Here is a 23010-nt window from a genome sequence, read left to right as displayed (position 1 = left end):
CCCTGCACACAGGCATACCTCATCTGGCTTCCGGCAGTTTTGCTTTTATGGGCTGGAGAAGTAGCCCATCATCTAAAAAGATATATTCAAAAATCATTCGTTCCCGTGTCACTCACTAGGCATTATATTGTTAATATGTAAAAACTACTATATATGCAAACACAGATGCACAATATGTGTGGTACAACTGTAAGAATTATTAGGAAAGAGACTAGGGCTCAGCAAGTAAATGTGCTTGCAGCCGAGCCTGGTAGCCTGAATTTGATTCCTGGGACTCACTAGCAAAAGGAGAGAATCAACTCTGTCAACTTGTCCTCTGACCTCCACAGGTGTGGGGTGGCATGTGCACACACAAAGAAATAAATGTGATATTTAAAAAGATAAAAAAGACTACCTAGTGATATCTTTATGACCAGATTTGTGTATTTTTCCAGTGAATGTTCACTATCACTTCCCATGCCAGGAAGGAAAAATTAGCATTGTTCTAAAGGCTGAGCTTCATGACTTCATGCTAATGTTTATATTTAGTAAGTCCATTTTTTATTTATGGAAGCTTAAGTTCTAGAAGGCAGAGAACTGTAGGCAGAAGAGAAAATAAAAGCACTAAAGCCAGGGAAAATGGATGTCTGTTATGTAGAAGAGAGGAAAAAGTGTGGATGAAGAGAGGAGAATGGGAAGTAGAACTGGGGTGCTGAAGGGAGGGGAAGGGAAGAGAGAGGAGAGAAGAGGGGAGGATAGGGAAAGAGAGGGGAGGGAGTGGAAGAGAGGAGAGGGGAGGAGAAAAAAGTGTGGATGAGGAAAGGAAGATGGGAAGCAGAAATGGGTAGTATCTTAGGTAGTAGAGAAGATAAATACTGTGGTCATATTCATAGTTTAGCTGAGTTCAGCAGAAACTGAGAACTTTTCAGGTGATTAGATTTAAAAAGGATGAAGGGCACTCCAAAAAGATGGTCTGGAACCCCATATGAAGAACTAACTAGACCACCAAGAGCTCCCAGGGACTAAATCACCAACCAAGAAGTATAAATGGAAGAAGCCATGACTCCAGATCCATATGTAGCAGAGGATGGCCTTATCTGACATCAATGGGAGGGGAGGGTGAGGCAGGAGTGGAAGGAAGAGGGAGAGGGGGCATGGGATGAGGGGTTTGTAGAGGAGTAACTGGGAAGAGAGGTATCATTTGAAATGTACATGAATAAAATGATAAATAAATAAACAAAAGTTCAAAGGAAAGAAATCAAAGCAAAAAACAACATCAACAAAAAGCACCACCATGGTTTGATACAGGCTTCGCCAACTCATATATTAATGAAAAATTTATTTTAAAATCTCTAAATGCAATCTAAAACAATTTAGGAAAACATTTTCTGTAAAACACCAGAGGGCTAAGTAATTTATGTTGTGGACCATAAGATCTCTGTCGTAACTGCTTTAATCACCACAGCATGAATACGGCCAAATGTCACACAAAACTAGATGAGCACGGCTATGAGTAAAATCTTTTTTTATTCGATATATTTTTTATTTTCATTTCCAATGATTTCCCCTTTTCTGCCCCCCCCAAAGTCCCATAAACCCTCTTCCCTCCCCCTGTTCTCCCATCCACCCCTTCCCACTTCCCTGTTCTGGTTTTGCCCTATACTGCTACACTGAGTCTTTCCAGAACCAGGGGCCACTCCTCCATACTTTTTGTACATCATTTGATGTGTGGATTATGTTTTGGTTATTCCAATTTTCTAGGCTAATATCTACTTATTAGTGAGTGCACACCATGATTAATCTTTTGAGACTGGGTTACCTCACTTAGTATGATGTTCACCAACTCCATCCATTTGTCTAAGAATTTCATGAATTCATTGTTTCTAATGGCTGAATAGTACTCCATTGTGTATATATACCACATTTTTTGCATCCATTCTTCTGTTGAGAGATACCTGGTTTTTTTCCAGCTTCTGGCTATTATAAATAGGGCTGCTATGAACATAGAGGAGCACGTATCCTTATTACATGCTGGGGAATCCTCTGGGTATATGCCTGGAGTGGTATGGCAGGATATTCCGGAAGTGACGTGCCCAGTTTTCTGAGGAACCGCCAGACTGATGTCCAGAGTGGTTGTACCAATTTGCAACCCCACCAGCAGTGGAGGAGTGTTCCTCTTTCTCCACATCCTCGCCAACACCTGCTGTCTCCTGAAATTTTAATCTTAGCCATTCTGACTAGTGTAAGGTGAAATTTCAGGGTTGTTTTGATTTGCATTTCCCTAATGACTAATGAAGTTGAGCATTTTTAAAGATTTTTTTTAAGCATTTAAAAAAAAAAAAAAAAAAAAAAAAAAAAGGTCTGAACTTTGTAAGTTCTAGTGAGCCAGCAGAGGGCAGCAGCAGTAGCCAAGTCCTTAAGGGGTGGATGCTTCTCGGGATAATCCCGATTGATGTTAGCCTACTGTATAGTACCTAATAGGTGTTTCCTATCTTCAGTGTTTGGTAAACAACGAAATCAAGACATAGGCAGCCACAACCTGTGAAAATGAAAATTAAAATGGCATGAGAGAGGAGAGAACTTGCCCGAAGAAGGACTCAGTGGATTTTGCATGAAATCTTTCCTTTCTTCACACACAAGGTCTTCTTGTGTTACAGGGATCACTAGTGAAGACCGAAAACACACAATAGATGATAATGAGATTTTTATATCATGAGTCACTTGGTTTTCAGAGCAGAAAATAACAAGCAGAAATTGAACTAGAAATGCCTAAAATTGTAATTGAGAGACTGTTCCCCATATGTACCCACCAAATATTCTCACAGGAAGAACTGGATAGAGATAATTGCTGAATACACTAAGAAATGAATTAGGAAAAAAAGAGAAATGAATTAGTGAAAATAAAGTAGTAGAGGGCTCTTTCATCGAAATTAACTTTTTACCCTTCACATATACAATTTTGCACAGCTAATAGTCAGTCATTATATATTATTATTAAATGTGAAATTGTCTAAACCATACATAGTATAAAAATATTTGATACGATTAAAAAGTTTAAAAACACAAAGAATGTCAGAACTAGAGGATGGGAAAGAGAGCTACGAAATGTTAGCTTCTGAACATGATGTGGCTGCTATGCTCATGACCTTATATCAGCTGTAGTTACCTGCAGAAGACCTGCCAGTTGTGACCACAAGTGTGTTGCTAGGATACAAAACAAGCTACTTTAGGTTCTTCCTTTTCCCCACCCACCCTGCAGCCACACAGACCTGTGGTGCCCGCTCCCGCAGTTGGGTGTGCAGCTTCTGTCCCCACAATTACCTGGCAACAGCCAAGTAGGCCTGGCCTACTCTAAAGGGGGCTGCTCACCCCCTCCTTTCTCTCTTACTTCTTATCTCTCTTACCTTTCTCACTCTCAGCCTCTCTCTTGCCCCTCTTGGGCTCTCCGCCCCTCCCCCTTCTCTCCACGTGGTCATGGCCAGCCTCTGCTTCTCTACTCTCTCCATCTCTTTGCCTTTCTCTGCCTCCACTAGCCCCCTTAACTCCCATCCCATGCCCTGAATAAACTCTATACTATACTATGCAGGTGTTTGTCTGGTCTCTCAGAGGGGAAGATTCTTTGCAATGGGCCCGCTAAGGCACCTCCTTCCCCCACACCTCATATAACATATTCTCTAAGCTCTTTCTCTTTTTGTGATCACAACACTGCCCAAGATCAAGCTAAATGAAATCCAGTATGGAAGAGAAGGGGTGCATGAGGCCCCACCTTACCTGAGGAGTTATTAACAGTGCTAGCTATTTAGGGAAAGAGAGTCAAATTTCCATAACCTAGAGGATGACTCCATATCCACGTGCATCTGGGGGGAGCACTAATTAGGCTCAGTGGGACACACACACACACACACACACACACTGAACAGGAAGTTAAAAAGAGACATTTTGAAGTGGGTCTAGAGGAAGTGGGTGGTGGACATGATCAAAAAATATTACATACCTATGTGAAACTATCAAAGAATAAGTAATATAATATATAAATATATAATATATAAATAAAAGAATAAGAATGATAATTGGGGAGAGGTGTGGGATTGGTAGAGAGGGGAGGATGTAACATTTGAGAGAAAAATAATAAACACTTTAAAAAGGAAAAAGAAAAAAAAGCTATAATGACAATGCCTTTTCCCACTGTCTTACTTTTCTGTTGCCATGACAAAACACCATGACTAAGGCAAATTACAGAAGAGTTTATCCAAGGCTTACAGTTCTAGAGGGCTGGTCCATGAGTATCATCATGGAGGGGTGGGGCATGGAAGCAGGTATACAAGGCATGGTGCTGGAGCAGAAGCTGAGCGCTTACGTCCTGATTGACAAGTAAAAGGCATAAAGAGATCTAACTGGGAATGACTTGGGCATTGGGAAGCTTTACAGCTCTGCTGTGACTTTTGGAAGGCTTTTCAGAATGAGGAGTTGTGGTCTTGGTCAGGTGATTTCCCAGAGATTCATTTAACTCAAGGAAAGAGTATGTGTGTTTGGGGGAGATTCATTAATTCCCAGCCACAAATTAGCATTTCCTTCTATTATAAATGTATAAGTAAAATTACGGTAAGTCTTCATTCCCACTGCCTGTGCCCTGAATAGCGATGAGGTAATTTCATGTCTGATTTCTTTTTGTGTTTCAAAAGAGCCCTGTAGACCTTCTTTGTCCCAGTTCTCTCTCTTTCTGTGTCTCTGTCTCAGTCTCTGTCTATCTCTGTCTCTGTCTGTCTGTCTGTCTGTCTCTGTCTCTCTCTCTCTCTCTCTCTTTCTTTCTCTGTCTCTTTCTCTCTCTCTCTCTCTCTCTCTCTCTCTCTCTCTCTCTCTCTCTCTCTCTCTCTCTGTGTGTGTGTGTGTGTGTGTGTGTGTGTGTGTGTCCCAATCCCTACCCCTCTTGCTTATGGATATGAGCTCTCAGATATGGCTCCAATACCATGACTGTCTTTCTGTTATCATGCTTCCTACCATGATGCTCATGGACTCATGGACCTTCTGAAATTGTAAGCAAATCTGCAATTAAATGTTGTCATTTATAAACTGCCTTGGTCATAGTGTCTCTTCACCTCAGTACATGTTCCTTTTCTTTCTTTCATTTTTAATCTTTCTTCAAAGCTTCTGTACTAGTTTCTGTTCTATTGTTGTGAAGAGACACTGTGACCAAGGCAACTCTAATAAGAGAATGTATTTAATTGTGGCTTTCTTATAGTTTTAGTGGCTGAGAGCTCACAACCTGATCCACAGACAGTGGGCAGTGAAAAACTGGGCCTGTCACAAGCTTTTAAACACCAAAACTTAGCTCCAGTGACACACCTTCTACAAAGTCACACCTACCTCACCAAGGCTACTCCTTCTAATCTGTCTATTTTCTGAGTTATGCAAGATGATGGATCAATCAAAGAAATAAAGACACTGCAGGGTGAATTTAGTCTTCTTGGCAGCAGGTGGATCAACCTCTGAAGAACTGAACTCCAAACCACTTCACAGATCCTCTTTACTATTACACAAAAGGCATCTTTATCAAACCAATTTTCTACATACTGAAACATCTAATCTAGGAGCTGTCTGAAGGAACCATTACCTAAGCAATTCTCAGCCTTAAGAGACTTCTTGGTTTGCTAGGTACATCTTGAGACTAAGTTATGCAATGGCTATATGAATCCTTCAGAAAAGCAACTCCATAAGCCTCAAGTGACAACCACTGACTATTTACAAAGGGCTACTTCAAAGCCTAGGTGCCACCATCCCAGAATTCATGCCAGATTCATGGCTTTGCTAAAATCCTGCTACATTTTCCCACTTTGTTTGAGCTATATTTAATTATGTTGAGGATTATATGTATGTTAAAGACTATGCAGCCACACAGAGAAGACAGCCTTCTCTCTATCCTGTTGTTTCACAATATTATGCAAATAAGTCAAAATATATTTTAAAGCAAGTAAAGTTATTACAGCAAAAACAAATATAAGAATCTCTAGAACAAGAAATCTATTAAAATGATGCACAGGGTTACATGAAGCTCCAATATCTGCAAGACTTTCCATAGTATCCCTTCCTGTTACATCAGGTAACCTTTTTCAGAAAGTTTCCTTTATTTTTATTATAAATCATGTATTATTTAAGAAGAATTAAGATGACACAACAAATGCATTTTACCTTTTCCCAGTTATACTTATTATCATTAAACATTAAAGGTGTATACAATAAGATGTAACATCCTAATGACATTTTAATTATATTTGCTCCCTCAATATATTTAACTGATGTCCCATTAAAATTACAGCTTGCCTCAAATAATCCATTTCATTAGCTATCTCACTATACATTCTATTCTGTTGAGTCCAAAGTTATGTAGGATTCCCATGCCGGTCTTTAATTAAATCAGTAGTTTTAATTTCTTTATGAAGTGCCAGTCCAGCTGTAGTAGCAGTTGAAATTTATGCCATAATTCCCAGAACTACAGCAACAATCAGTCCAACCATCCAATGAGTTCTTCTCAATATTCTTTCAAGCAGCTTCTGTACTAGAACCATCACAGGTGAGTCTTGCTGTGGCCTTGAAACCTTCACTGGTATCCAGACTGCTGGGCCTTGCTCTGAGGATGTAAAAACTTTCAGAAGTAAATTTAAAGACATATTAGAATCAATACAGGTATGAATAATACAGTGTTCACAAGTGATACTAATTATTAAGGTGCCATTATACAGACCTTTTCAGTAATGAATAAGGTAATAGTACACATACTGCAAAGGGTTGACTTTAATTTAATCTAAAAGACAAAGTATACTTACCATCATTAATGTTTACCCTTCCTTTACATGCTTTAAGAGAGTGAAATGCACTTGCTAATTTATACAAATTAGTTTGAACTGAATTGTAGAATTTCAAGAGAGGCTTTGGCCTTCCAACTCCATGTCATTCAATAGATTCATAAGCAATAAAACTAATTTCCACAGTTTCATTTGAATTACATGCCATTGCCATTTCATTTCTGAGTGAGAATATTTTCCTGGAGCTGATAACGGCTCCAATCAATGACTTCTCCATGGAAGATATTAACAATCATAGAAGGTTCTCACTTATACATTGTTGACAATGTATCCAGTTAGATTCCTTGTTGAAGACCCACATCTCACAAAATTGATCTCCTTTCTCTTAAAATCAGATGCATGAAACATACAAAATTTATTATGAAAATCCTGGATAGTACTAACTACAGATAACGACACTTGAAAAGCTGTATTTAGACACTGAGTTCCATTACCCATACATATAGGAATTTGCTTGCACTCCTATAGTATAATTGTTGATTTCATTACACTCTTCCCTAGGCTTAACAGGTCCTCAGTGATGACAAGGACCAGATAGCCAAGAAAATCCATTAGCTATCACTGGAATATTCATATCTCATCAACTTTCTCCTATGTTAGTAGGAGGGTTAGGAATATAGGCCCAGACAAGATACCATATTCAAGTGGCATAGAGAGGCAACTTAACCACCCAAGAGTGCAGAGAAACAGGCCTGCACAGGTAGAACCACGCCCACTGCTCAGAGGTTCATGCCCAGAACCCTTGGGCTGAAGCACTTCAATTTCTGTCTCCAACTTGGGTCCATCCTCTGGCACAGTGTTCCATACCCAAGTGGCCCAGGGAGGCAGCTTAACCACCCAGGAGTGTGGAGGGGCCGGCCTGCACAGGTAGAACCACCCTCACCACTCAGAGGATCACAACCGGAACCCTCGAGCAGAAGCACTCTCTGGCTTGGGACCACCCTCAGCCACTGCGCACCATATCCAAGTGATACAAGGGGGTAGTTAACCACTCAGGAGTGCAGAGAGGCCAGACAGCACAGGTTGGCCCACCCTTGCTGCTCAGAGGAAACAATCAGAAACCATGAAGACACAAGAACCTAGGAGCAGCCTGAGACAGGAATCTTCCCCTTACTGCCTGCACCCAGAGTTGATCAGGGCCACAGAGCTATATACCCAAATACAACCACAAGAGAGCTGGTCTCACAGGAGTACCTACATACTGGTGTACAAAGAGAGAACTGGTCTCCCAGGAGCACAGATACAGAGGCTTGCATGACAGATAAGCCACAGTCAAAGACAGCAACATCAGCTAATACCAGAGATAACCAGATGGCAAAAGGCAAATGCAAGAATATCACCAATAGAAACCAAGGCAGCATGGCACCATCTGAACCAAGTTCTCCCACAGCAGCAAGTCCTGGATACCCCCACACACCAGAAAAGCAAGACCTGGATTTAAAATCACATCTCATGATGCAGATAGAGGATTTCAAGGACATAAATAACTCCCTTAAAGAAATACAGGAAAACATGGGTCAACAGGTAGAAGTCCATAAAGAGGAAACAGAAAAAACGACTTAAAGAAATACAGGAGAACATGGGTCAACAGGCAGAAGCCCTGAAAGAGGAAACACAAAAATCCCTTAAAGAATTACAGGAAAGCACAAACAAGAGAAGAACCTGAACAAAACCATCCAGGATCTAAAAAACGGAAGTAAAAACAACTGAGAAATCATAAAGGGAGACAACTTTGTAAATAGAAAACCTTTGAAAGAAATCAGGAGTTATAGATGTAAACATCAACCACATACAAGAGATGGAAGAAAGAATCTCAGGTGCTGAAGATGACATAGATAGCATTGATACAATAGTCAAAGAAAATGGAAAATGCATAAAGCTTGTAACGCAAAACATCCAGGAAATCCAGAACACAATGCAAAGACTAAACCTAAGGATTATGGGTATAGAAGAGAGTGAAGATTTACAACTTAAAGGGCCAGTAAATATCTTCAATAAAATTATAGAAGAAAACTTCCCTCACCTAAAGAAAGAGATGCCCATGAACATATAAGAAGCCTACAGAACTCCAAACAGACTGGACAAGAACAGAAATACCTCCCATCACATAATAATCAAAACACCAAATGTGCTAAACAAAGAAAGAATATTAAAAGCAATAAGAGAAAAAGCCTAGTAACATATAAAGGAAGACCTATCAGAATTACATGAGACTTCTCACCGGAGACTATGAGAGCAAGAAGATACTAGGTAAGTCTCATACAGACTCTAAGAGAACAGAAATGCCAGGCCCCACTACTATACCCAGCAAAATTCTCAGTCACCTTAGATGGAGAAACCAAGATATTCCATAATAAAACCAAATTTACACAATATCTTTCCACAAATCCAGCCCTACAAAGGATAATAGATGGAAAACGCCAATATGAGGAGAGAACTACACCCTAGAAAAAGCAAGATAGTAATCTTTTAACAAGCCGAAAAGAAGATAACCACACAAACATAAAAATAACATCAAAAACAACAGGAAGCAACAATCACTATTCCTTAATATCTCTTACTATCAATGGACTCAAATCCCCAGTAAAAAGACATAGACTAACAGATTGAATACATGAACCCAGCATTTTGCTGTATACAGAAAATGCACCTCAGTGTCAAAGAGAAATACTACCTCAGAGTAAAAAGTTAGAAAACAGTTTTCCAAGCAAATGGTCTCAGGAAACAACCTGGAGTAGCCATTCTAAGATTTGATCAAATTGACTTTCAGCCAAAACTCATCAAAAAAGACAAGGAAGTATACTTGATACTCATCAAAAGGAAAAAAAATCTACCAAGACAAATTCTCAATTCTGAACCTCTATGCTCCAATGCAAGGGCACCATCATTCATTAAAAAAAAAAAAAAAAAAAAAAAAACTTACTAAAGATCAAAGCACACATTGCACCTCACAAAATAATTGTAGATGACTTCAACACTCCACTCTCCTCAATGGACAGATCAAGGAAACACAATCTAAACAGAAACACAGTGAAACTAATTGAAGTTTTGGACCAAATGAACTTAACATATTTAAATAGAACAATTCATCATAAATCAAAAAAATATACCTTCTTTTCAGCACTTCATGGTACCTTCTCCACAATCGACCATGTAATTATTGGTCACAAAACAGACATCAACAGATATAAGATGATCAAATTAATCCCATGCCTCCTATCAGATCACTATGGAGTAAGAGTGGTCTTCAATAGCAACAAAAAGAACAGAAACCTCACATACACATGGAATCTGAACAATGCTCTATTCAATAATACCTTGATCAAGGAAGAAATAAGGAAAGAAATCAAAGACTTTTTAGAATTTAATGAAAATGAAGGCACAACATACCTAAACTTATGGGACACAATGAAAGCAGTGCTAAGAGACTCACAGACGTGGTGAGTGCCTCCAAAAAGAAACTGGAGAGAGCATACACTTTTTTTTGTTTTTTTGTTTGTTTGTTTGTTTGTTTGTTTTAGACAGGGTTTCTTTGTGTAGCCCTGGCTGTCCTGGAACTCTGGAACTCACTCTGTAAACCTGACTGGCCTTGAACTCAGAAATCCACCTGCCTCTGCCTCTCAAGTACTCAGATTAAAGGTGTATGCCACCACTGCCTGGCACTAGCAGCTTAACAGCATACCTGAAAGCTCTAGAACAGAAAGAAGCTAATACACCCAGGAGGAGTAGAAGGCAGGAAATCATCAAACTCAGGGCTGAAACCAATCAAGTAGAAACAAAAAGAACTATACAAAGAATCAAGAAAGCCAGGACTGGTTCTTTGAGAAAATCAACAAAATAGATAAAGCATTAGCCCGACTAATCAGAGGGCACAGAGACAGTATCCAAGTTAACAAAATCAGAAATGAAAAGGGAGATATAACAACAGAAATGAGGAAATTCAAAAAAAATCATCAGATCCTACTACAAAAGCCTATATTCAACACAACTGGAAAATCTGGAGAAAATGGACAATTTCCTCAACAGATACCAAATACCAAAATTAAATGAGGATCAAATACACCACCTAAACAGTCCCATAACCCCTAAATAAATAGAAGTGGTCACTGAAAGTCTCCCAACCAAAAAAAGCACAGGACTAGATTGTTTTAGTGCAGAATTTTATCAGACCTTCTAAGAAGGCCTAACACCAATACTCTTCAAACTCTTCCACAAAATAGAAACAAAAGGAATACTACCCAACTCATTCCATGAAGCCAAAATTACACTGATACCAAAACCGCACAAAGGTCCAATAAGAAAAGAGAACTTCAAACCAATTTCCCTTATGAATATTAATGCAAAAATACTCAATAAAATTCTTGCCAACCGAATGAATCTAAGAACACATCAAAAGGATCATTCACCACAATCAAGTAGGCTTCATACCAGGGATGCAGGAATGTTTCAATACACAGAAATTCATCAATGTAATCCACTACATAAACAAACTCAAAGAAAAAAAGCACGTGGTCATTCCATTAGATGCTGAAAAAGCATTTGACAAAATTCAGCATCCTTTCATGTAAAAAGTCTTGAAAAGATCAGGAATTCAAGGCCCATACCTAAACATAGTAAAAGCACTATACAGAAAACCACTAAGCAACATAAAACTAAATGGAGAGAAACTTGAAGCAATCCTACTAAAATCAGGGACTAGACAAGGTTGCCCTCTCTCTCCATATCTATTCAACATAGTACTTGAAGTTCTAGCTAGAGCAATCAGACAACAAAAGGAGGTCAAAGAGATACAAATTGAAAAGGAAGAAGTCAAACTATCATTATTTGCAGATGATATGATAGTATACTTAAGTGACCCCCCCCCCAAAAAAAACTCCATCAGAGAACTTCTACAGCTGACAAACAACTTCAGCAAAGTGACTGAATATAAAACTAACTCAAACAAATCAGCAGCCTTCCTATACTTAAAGGAAAAACAGGCCGAGAAAGAAATCAGGGAAATGACAACCTTCAGATAGTCACAAACAATATAAAGTATCTTGGTGTGACTCTAACCAAACAAGTGAAAGATCTGTATTTTAAGAACTTCAGGTCTCTGAAGAAAGAAATGGAAGAAGACCTCAGAAAATGGAAAGATCTCCCATGCTCATGCATTGGCAGGATTAATATAGAAACATGGCCATCTTGCTAAAAGCAATCTACAGATTTAATGCAATCCCCATCAAAATTGCAGTTCAATTCTTCATAGAGTTAGAAAGAGCAATTCTCAAATTTATCTCAAATAACAAAAAACCCAGGAGAGTGAAAACTATTCTCAACAGTAAAAGAACTACTGGGGGAATCAGTATCCCCAACCTCAAGCAGTACTACGGAGCAATAGTGTTAAAAACCTGCATAGTCTTGGTACAGTGACAGGCAGGTAAATCAGTGGAATAGAATTGAAGACCCAGAAATGAACCCACACACCTAGGTCACTTGATCTTTGACAAAGGAGCTAAAACCATCCAGTGAAAAAAAGATAGCCTTTTCAACAAATGGTGCTGGCTCAACTGGCAGCTAGCATGGGGAAGAATGCAAATTGACCCGTTGTTAGCTCCTTGTACTGAGCTCAAGTCCAATTGGATCAAGGAACTCCACATAAAACCTGATACACTCAAACTAATAGAAAAGAAACTGGGGAAGATCCTTGAACACATGGGCACAGGGAAAATTTCCTGAACAGAACACCAATAACCTGTGCTCTAAGATCAAGAATTGACAAATGGGACCTTATAAAATTACAAAGTTTCTGTAAGGCAAAGGACACTGTCAATAGAACAAAACAGCAATCAACAGATTGGGAAAAGGTCTTTACCAACCCTACATCCAACAGAGGGTTAATATACAATATATACAAAGAGCTTAAGAAGTTAGACTCCAGAGAACCAAATAACCCCATTAAAAATGGGGTACAGAGCTAAACAAAGAGTTTTTACCTGAGGAATATTGAATGGCTGAGAAGCACCTAAATAAATGTTCAACATCCTTAGTCATTGGGGAAATGCAAATCAAAACAACCCTGAGATTTCACCTCACAGCAGTCAGAATGGCTAAGATCAAAAACTCAGGAGACAGCAGATGCTGGCAAGGATGTGGAGAAAGAGGAACACTCCTCCACTGTTGGTGAGATTGCAGGCTGGTACAAGAACTCTGAAAATCAGTTTGGCGGTTCCTCAGAAAACTGGACATAATAATACCATAGGACCCTGTTGTACCACTCCTGGGCATATACCCAGAGGATTCCCCAGCATATAATAAGAACATATGCTCCACTATATTCATAGCAGCCTTATTTATAATAGCCAGAAGCCAGAAAGAACCCAGATGTCCCTCAACAAAGGAATGGATACAGAAAATGTGGTATATATACACAATGGAGTACTATTCATCCATTAAAAACAATCAATTCATGAAATTCTTAGACAAATGGATGGAACTGGAAAATATCATCCTGATTGAGGTAACCCAATCACAAAGGAACACACATGGTATGCACTCACTGATAAGTGGATATTATTAGTCCAGAAGCTTGGAATATCTAAGACACATTTTACATATTAAATGATGCCCAAGAATGAGGAAGAACAAAGTATGGATACTCTGGTCTTTTATAGAAAGGGGAACAAAATACCCACAGAAGGAGATACAGAGACAAAGAGTGGAGCAAAGTCTGAGGGAAAGACCATCCAGAGACTACCCCACCCAGGGATCCATCCCATATACAGTTACAAAAACCCAGATACTATTACAGATGTCCACAAGTGCTTGCTGACTGGAACCGGATATATCTGTCACTGGGGAGTCTCTGCTAGAGCATGAGAAATACAGGGGGGCGGGGGACACTCTCGGCCAGCCTCTGAACTGAGCACAGGGTCCCTAATGGATGAGCTAGAGAAAGGACCAAGGAGTTGAAGGGGTTTGCAGCGCCATAGGAGGAAAAACAATATGAGTCACCGAGGACTCCCAGAGCTCTCAGGAACAATAGCTTCAAACAAAAAGTAAACATGGAGTTACCCATGGCTCCAGACACATAGGCAGCAGAGGATGGCCTTGTTAGACACCAAAGGGAGGAGAGGCCCTTGGTCCTGGAAAGACTTGAAGCTGTAGTGTGGAGGAATACCAGGACAGGGTTGTGGGAGAGAGTTGATTGGGGAAGGGGAGATGGCTTATGGGATTTTCGCTGGAGGGGGGAACCAGTAAAGGGGACAACATTTGAAATGTAAATAAGGAATATAACTAATAATTTTAAAAAAAAAATAATATAGGCCCAATATGTATGATTGGTACCTGTTACCTGTTACCTGTACAGTTACCACAAACAAAAGTAAGGAACAAAGTCGAACATTCAAAGGTTCTCCCAACCAGTCAAATTATCCTTCACCCTTCATGAATTTCTTATGCTGTCCTCAGGTAGGAGGATTAACCATTTGCTTCAAGAGCTTTCTATCTCTCTTCTTTCCCAGAGTCATGTCATTCATATCGGCAGCCAAAGCAACAAAGAAACTTCTCTTACTCATGTTGAATTTTTTCAATTTCAATGGTAGCCACAACTTTTCATCTCCTGCAGCAACATAAACATAACCTTGCACCCACCATGAACATCTTCCCTTGTTTCTATTCAGAGGGTAAAACATCCTTGCAGTACACTGGCTGACTTATTTCAGCAGCTTTCTCACAATCCAATGCCTTTCAGCAGCTGTTGTCCCTGCTTCATCAGAATTTTTTTTTTATTCGATATATTTTATTCGATTATATATTTTATTCAATATAAGCCCCCTTCCCTCCCCCTGTTCTCCCATCCACCCCTTCCCACTTCCCTGTTCTGGTTTTGCCCTATACTGCTACACTGAGTCTTTCCAGAACCAGGGGCCACTCCTCTGTTCTTCTTTTACCTCATTTGATGTGTGGATTATGTTTTGGGTATTCCAATTTTCTAGGCTAATATCCACTTATTAGTGAGTGCATACCATGACTGATCTTTTGAGACTGGGTTACCTCACTTAGTATGATGTTCTCCAGCTCCATCCATTTGTCTAAGAATTTCATGAATTCATTGTTTCTAATGGCTGAATAGTACTCCATTGTGTATATATACCACCTTTTTTGCATCCATTCTTCTGTTGAGGGATACCTGGGTTCTTTCCAGCTCCTGGCTATTATAAATAGGGTTGCTATGGACATAGTGGAGCACGTATACTTATTACATGCTGGGGAATCCTCTGGGTATATGCCCAGGAGTGGTATAGCAGGATCCTCTGGAAGTGACATGCCCAGTTTTCTGAGGAACCTCCAGACTGATGTCCAGAGTGGTTGTACCAATTTGCAACCCCACCAGCAGTGGAGGAATGTTCCTTTTTCTCCACATCCTTGTCAACACCTGCTGCCTCCTGAATTTTTAATCTTAGCCATTCTGACTGGTGTAAGGTGAAATCTCAGGGTTGTTTTGATTTGCATTTCCCTAATGACTAATGAAGTTGAGCATTTTTTAAGATGCTTCTCAGCCATCCGAAGTTCTTCAGGTGAAAATTCTTTGTTTAGCTCTGTACCCCATTTTTAATAGGGTTATTTGGTTTTCTGGGTCTAACTTCTTGAGTTCTTTGTATATACTGGATATAGAAATTTAAAATTAGTAAAGCATTCTGCAATCCTTTTTAAGCCTTTATCCCTGGAAGCCCTCATAACCCCCTTTTGTTTAAAAGACATCTCTTTTAGAGTGCTATTAGATCTTTCAACAATTGCTTATGCTGGAGTATTTTATGGCATCCCTGTGATGTACTTTATGTTATACCATGCAAAAAATAGTTTCCTTTTACTGAAAATATAAACAAAGGCATTTATAGTTTTTATTTGTATCAGCATGCCCATTATAGATATTGCTTCCAATAAATATGTAATTACAGAATTATACTTTACAGAACCCAAAGCAGATATGTCAATACATATCAGTAATATGATGTATAGACTTTAATTTTCCAAATTATGCAAAGTGAAATAAATCTACTTGTCAAGTTTTATTTCTTTGTTTACCTTTAGGATTATCCACAGGTAAAGGAATTTGATTATACAACGAACAAGTAGAACAGCTTTTAATAATATTCTAGCTTGTTGTCAGATAATGGAAAAGTTTTTTTAAGCCTTTATTTTTAGTATTTTTAATGAAAGTTCAAGCTTTCAACACATTTCTTATCAATAATTAATGAATTTCTTCATTTCCTTTTGTTATGACCCAGGCATTCCAGTGTGAGACAGAATATGAGTGATGTAACTGGATAATTCCTGCCCTGGATTGCTTGTTGTAGTTGCAGGAATAGCAAAGTTAATCTTAAATCATCAGGAATAAGTTCAGCAACTTATATATGCAATACAACCACCTCTTCATATTGAGAATTAATAATTATATCAAGAAATTTATTAAAGTCCAATAAAACCATTAAGATGGCATAAAACCTTGATTTTTGCCCTGAGGTGTACAGACGTAGAATTACTTTAGTTTTTTGTGCTCTGTAACCAGCCATTCCTCCAAAGGAGCTCACTGAGCTTTCAAGGGCGATGTGCTGACATTCATAGAGAATGGCAGCCTCAGAAATCAAAGATTCAACTAACATTTATTTGGGCTTTTTATTAGTAAAAGATTATTCCTATGAACTGCTACCTTAACATCCACATTATTTAATAAACTAATAATGTTTTGTTTTGGATGTTACATTTTATAGAATTTAAGCAAGAATTTTCAGAAAGCAACCTAAAGAAAAGAGACAAATCTCAGTACCCAATGATACAGTTCAAAATTGTGAACTTTATTTTTTCAGTTTATTTACTGTGAAAATCAAACATTTATTTAAGCATTAATTGGACAATCAAGAGAACATCCTCCATATAATGAACAACTAATACTTTTGGAAATTAAAACAGTATTAGCTTGGTGCCTTATGCCCTGGTTGTAATTATTTTTGTTAGAAGTTTGGCTTGTTTTCATTCTTTTCTCTCTCTCTCATGAAGAGGCCATTAATATTGAGTTATTCTTGCTATGAGGGGAAAACAATAAAAACATTTAAATGAGAATCAAGCAAACAAACAGATTCTAGGTTCTGGGGCAGCCTTGCTGGCTCAAGCTGCAGCACTGGAGCCCAGCCCACCTCTCTTTGGAATTCAAGTGTTGCTGCTCAGCTTTTGCGAGTCTTTAGCCAAAAGAGCTGATGGACAGCTCTCAGCCATGGAGCTCTGAGTTCTAGCTGCTATTAATTCCTCCCAATAGTTTTGGAATAATTATATTTGAGTAGCCCAATTATTTAAATTCTTTCTTGCACAGGATGAATCATTTTATATGACACCACTGCCTTTTTAAATGGCTTCAGATTTGCCATATTTATTGCTTACCAACTAATAACTACCTTCCTTTTTCTTTCAGGAAGAGCCCTTTCCTTCCTCTATTTCTACCGAGGAGAGGACTTTTCTATGTATGTATGTATGTATGTATGTATGTATGTATGTATGTATGTATTTATTTATCTGTTTATTTATTTATTTATTTATTTTTGCTTTTGGACCTTTCTTTGTAGGCCTTGATTAAACATTTCCCCTTTCTTGATTTATTCTTTGTCTCAGGAGCCTTCCTATTTGTATCTGCCATATTTGCCATAAATGTGCAGTTAATGCTTTTCTTTTTAACAAGCATTTTAACATCTCTACATATTGCTGCTTGTGAAATGGGGAATTCCCCATGACCCTGTCCAATCCTGGAGTCTCACTTACTCTGTGAGTGTACTTATCTTCAATCCTGGATTCCCTGAAGCCCCACAACATTGGGTGTCAAATATCAGTGTTCTGGGTCATGCAAGACAGTTGACCAGTCAAAGAAAGAGACGCTGTAGGATGAATTTAGGCTTCTTAGCAGCAGGTAGATCAGCCTCTGAAGGACTCAACTCCCAAGTTGCTTTGCTGAGCCTCTTCACTGTTACACAAAGGGTACTTTTAGCAAGCCAATTTACACATACCAAAACCTGATCTAGGAGTTGCCTAAAGTAACCATTCCCTAAGTAATTCTTAGCTATAGGAGACTTCCTGGTTTGTTAGGTATGTCTTAGGACTGAGATTTGCAAAGGCTCTGTGAATCCTTCAGAAAAACAACCCCATTAACCTCAGATAACAATCACTATTTGCAAGAGACTACTGCAAAGTCTAGGGCCTTCACTTCAGGATTCTTGCCAGGTACAATGGCTCTGTTAAAATTCTGTTACACTAATCCTTCCCAAACTGTCCCACAAGCTGGAATCCAAGCACACGAGCCTATGCAGAACAATCTCACTCAAACAACCATAACAGATATCATTATGGTAAAAGGATGTCGTCCCATTGTGGTCTTACTTTCATTTGTACCTATTGAATGGACTGCAGTATTGCATCAATTGTGCCTAATTCAACTGTTTCCTCAATCTGCTTCTCTCTAATTGCTGAAGCTCTCTCTTCATGCTTGACCCTCCAGTAGGCCCATCTCTTCTGGAGTGATTGCAGGTTCTCATCCCTTGTATACTCTGGCAGTCTCAATACATGGAGTGTGAGACCTGACCTATAGATGTTACCAGGACAGTCTGCAGCCCCTTGGGGAGCTAATATTTGGTACTTCCTGAAGAATAAAACAAAACCAGAGTAAATAGTAAATGTTCTTGAATAGAATTCAAGAGAATTCTCATCTCTCTGCCAAATCCCACTGAATTATTGAAATATCATGACTGAGAAGAATGTATTTACCTGAGAAGTTGATCCACACCTGTGGGGAACTCTTGGTTCTACCTTCTAGGAATTTGGCAGGAATTTGACATTGGGCTAGGACAGGCAAGTAGGCTCAAGATCAATACAGCTGAGGAATGTGTTCTTTGTACCCTGATGGGTCTTATTAAGTCCTTGAATACAGGCTGCTCTTGCCTCTTACTCTCCTAGCCTCTCTCTTGCCCTCTCTTGGGCTCTACCCTTCCCCCTCTCCCCTTCCCCTCTCTCCACATGGTGATGGCTGGCCTCTGCTTCTCTACTCTCTCCTTCTCTCTACCTTTCTCTGCCTCACTACCCTCTTAACTCCCCTCCCCATGCCCTGAATAAACTCTATTCTATAAAAAAAAAAAAAAAAAAACCTTGAATATAGTAATCTTGGGATCTTTGTTTATGCTTTGTTTGTTCCTTAACTGCTCTGTTTATGCCTTAAGATTGAGCATATTTTTGTATGTACCTAGAATGATATAAAACAGACAAAAAAAAAAAAACCCTCTTCAGCTTCATAACTGACTGGGATCATGTTATAGTGTTGTCTAATTGTCTTTTTCTTTTGAATCCTCCCTTTCTCCCTCCCTGGTGACTCTATTGACTGACTGAACTAGCTTGATCACACAGCAGATAATTTATGCTAACAATATGATTTATAGTTTTTGAGCCATGTTTTCTATCACCTAAGACCCTGAGCCATGCTATACTACTTTGACCTGTAGGGTAGAGTTGAAACTGGTGACTGGAGATTAGTCACTATAAGCCTCTGTGATTGACTCCAGTAAAAATTCTAGATGCATAGCTTCAGATGAGATCCTATGTCCAACTACAGTGTCTGTGTTGTCACACAACTGCAGTAGGAGAATGAAGCACCGACTGTATGTTCTCCTAGGAAGAACAGAGCTGGCTTCTTACCTGCATTTTGTTGATTAATAGTCTGTGTCCTTACACTGTAGTCACCATGGATAAGACAGCTGTTCTGAGCTCTGTGGATTCCCACAGGGAACTGCCAAACTTGAAACTGTTGCTGGGGAAATCCTGACATAATATTCCTTTTTAATTCTGTTCAGCTCTATACCTACTTTTGAATGTGGGCTTTAGAGTTGTGTCCATTCACTAGATGAGCATGCAAAATACAGCTTTGGGTGGTGGTTCTTCCATTGAATAATCTATTTACTAGGTATCCTTGTCCTTATTCTTATAGTTTAATGTGCTTGCTAGCTCACATACATACAACCACTTAAGCTTATTTATTTATTTTGGCCTAACTACAATTATTGTCATAAATAAATATTTCTTTTATGTTTTGTTTTTAGTATTGCATATTTTTCAATCTTATAATTGTTGGTTACTTTACTCTGGTGAAAAATTCTTTTCTCCTGCTTTGTGTGTGTGCCTGTGTGTGTCTCTCTCTGTGTGTGTATATCTTTAAATATAATTTGCTTAATTTATTCTTCAATATTTTGAATCATTTTCTAGTTTCAATTCCAATGCCCTACATTATGTAACTATTCTCTTGATTTTGGATCACTTTTATTCTTCTGTGTTACTGATTTCTACAATTGTTGGCAGAACCCTCCAAGAAGGCTAGACCTGCTGGCCTCCACTTCCCATTTTTCTCATCATCGTTCATAGAAGTATATAAATATATGTATATGGGTTCTGGGGATGGAACTCAAACCTCATGCTTGCAAGGCAAGCCCTTAACCAACAGAGGTATCTCTCTAGCCCTCATGAAATCATTTTTTTAAATAACTTCTCATACTTTTCCCAACTTAAATTTCTTAGGATGTTTTCTTTTCTCTTGTCAATATTTCTCCAACATGCTTCACTTTTATGCAGCTTAGCTACTCTAGATCCATGATGCATGATTTGATCAAAAACTGCACAAATCTGTGTGGAACCCTAATTCTAGTGGTTTCTAGAAAGTTGAATATTTTCTCTATCTCAATGCCATCAACCCTAAGCGGAGAAAACCATTATAAAGGCTAACTTGCATTCTACTATAAATATGTGGCAGCGTTTCTCATATAATAGAGACTGCTTAAATAGTAATTGTTATTAGAATGTTAATTATAATACTTACATGGTAAATAGTCTTCAACTACCTGGAACCCTGTCAGAGGAAAACAAAAAGGCAGATGTTTCTACTATGGTTCTGTTTTACTTCTTTTCTATAGTGTGAAAACAAACAAACAAAAAAACAAAACAAAAAGTAAAAAAAAAAAAACAAACAACAAAAACCAACATGACCAAATCACCTAAGGAAGAAAGGGACTATTTTGACCTATTATTTCAGAGGGTTAGAAGCCACCATGGCAGGGAAGCAAATGAGTGGAGCAGAAAGATGCCTGGTCACATTTTATTGGCCAATGTAAAGCAAAGTGAAATAGGAGGTAGAACCAGACTATACCCCCAAAGCTCACCCCTAGTGACATATTTCCTCCAGAAAAGCTCCACCTCCTAAAGGTTCCTTAATCTTCCTCAGAAGCACACACACACACAAAAAAAAAAAAAGTGGAGGGAAACCAAGTGTTCAAATGCATCAGCTAATACAGAAATTTGTCATTCAAACCAACCACAAACTCCAAAAAATTTCCCATGACAGTAAGACTGATTTCTACTTACTATGAAGGTAGAGTTTTCTGTACCTCAAGGTGCTCAAGCAGATACCACCTGGTGATGGGCATGCTACACCTATTCTCCAATCCTAGCATCCTAAGAGTCTGAATTTATTTCAGAAATGCTCTGTTACCTTGTTCCTCTGTTCTTATGCTTCTTATCCATTGAGCTGCTACAGTTCTCAGCCTCCTAAGTGATGGGAATACAGTCATGAGGCACCACAGACAATTTATTCTTTGAGTTTCCATGCAAAGCTCTCCAAGAGAGGTTTCCTGCAGTCCTGCAGAGGCTAGCTGGGGAATATGCCACACCTTTGCACTGGCTACATTCTTCTCTTGTGGGAAGGTATATACAGTGTACCACATTCAACTTGGGAGCATCTTCCTTTGAATCAATCTTGTTGAATGATTCCCACATGATTGAAGGAAATTTAAAGTTCTTTCCCAGGCAGCCAAATTGCCCTTCCTGGGGCCTTGGCCCAATGAATGAAGTTTGCCTGCTCCATACCCACTTTACTTAGCCCAAGGTATAAAACACCAGGCTGTAAGTTAAAAATACACATGCAACAGGTGCCAGAAGGAACTGGAGTGACACAGGGATGCCATCACTTACAAATACACAGGTCTGGGCAAGGTTCTCTTAGAATAATTAAGTTATGCTTCATAAAATACTAAGTGCAAGATGTCCTAACTTGAATTACAAAGAACAGAAAGTGGTGAGAGGAAGTATCCGAACATCACTCTTTATGCAATACCAATGATTTGCATTATAAAAAGCTGATGAAGTGATGTCTTTCTGTTTTTTTTTTTTTTAAACTCTAGGGAGATGGAAAGGCGGCACAGCACTTATGAGAACTTGATGTTCTTCCAAAGGACCCAAGTTTGGTTCCCAGCACCCACATCAAGGGGTTCATAACTGTTACTCCAGCTCCAGGGGATCTAGATCTAATAACGTCTTCTGCCCTCAGTGGGCAGCTCTCTCTCTCTCTCTCTCTCTCTCTCTCTCTCTCTCTCTCTCTCTCTCTCTCTCTCTCTCTCTCTCTCTCTCTCTCCCCACTACACACACACACACACACACAAACCAAAATATCAAAGAAAATCTCCTTTAAGAAAAAAAGGAGTGTCTTATGTGGGTAACTCTTGTATTGGCACTGACCTCTGCTGGTAGATGAAGCCAACCATGGGGTGGTACAAGCCTCTAAAATAAAAGGAAGTACTCACCAATAGAGGATTCTTTTCTCTTAGGAGCCCCATTGTTTTTAAAAATTGGCAGTAATTATGATCATGAGTAATAACTTAGTAAAAAAAAATTGTGCCGTAAGCCAAGAAGATTAAATGGTTTCCCCTCAAGTTTTACTCAGGTTAATATTCCTATATTCCTGTATGCTCTGTTTTTAAACTTGGAACTAAAGTGACAGGCACTTGTGAACTGCCAGATACAAGTAAACTGACATCAGTTCACCTGGGAGAAAAGGAAGCAGTGCCGACCACTGAGCCATCTATCCAGTCTGTGTATACTTTATTATCACCTCCATGTCTACTAAAGAACAACCAAGTAGCCACACAAAACTAGATAATAGCCATAGCTCTCTATGCACACACTTAACTGACAGAAATTTTACATCAATAACTCTGATCCTTAACAAAGACAATTTTCTGAGAGTTCCTCTCCCCCACACCCAACTCCCAAAAGTTATTTACTTTTCTATTGCTGTAATAAAACACCACGACCAGGGCAGCTTATAGATGGAAGAGAT

The sequence above is a fragment of the Apodemus sylvaticus genome, chromosome 1 (genome assembly GCF_947179515.1).
Source record: "Apodemus sylvaticus chromosome 1, mApoSyl1.1, whole genome shotgun sequence".
Taxonomy (NCBI): domain Eukaryota; kingdom Metazoa; phylum Chordata; class Mammalia; order Rodentia; family Muridae; genus Apodemus; species Apodemus sylvaticus.
The sequence above is the reverse complement of the archived record's forward strand: the minus strand, read 5'-3'. Positions refer to the sequence as shown.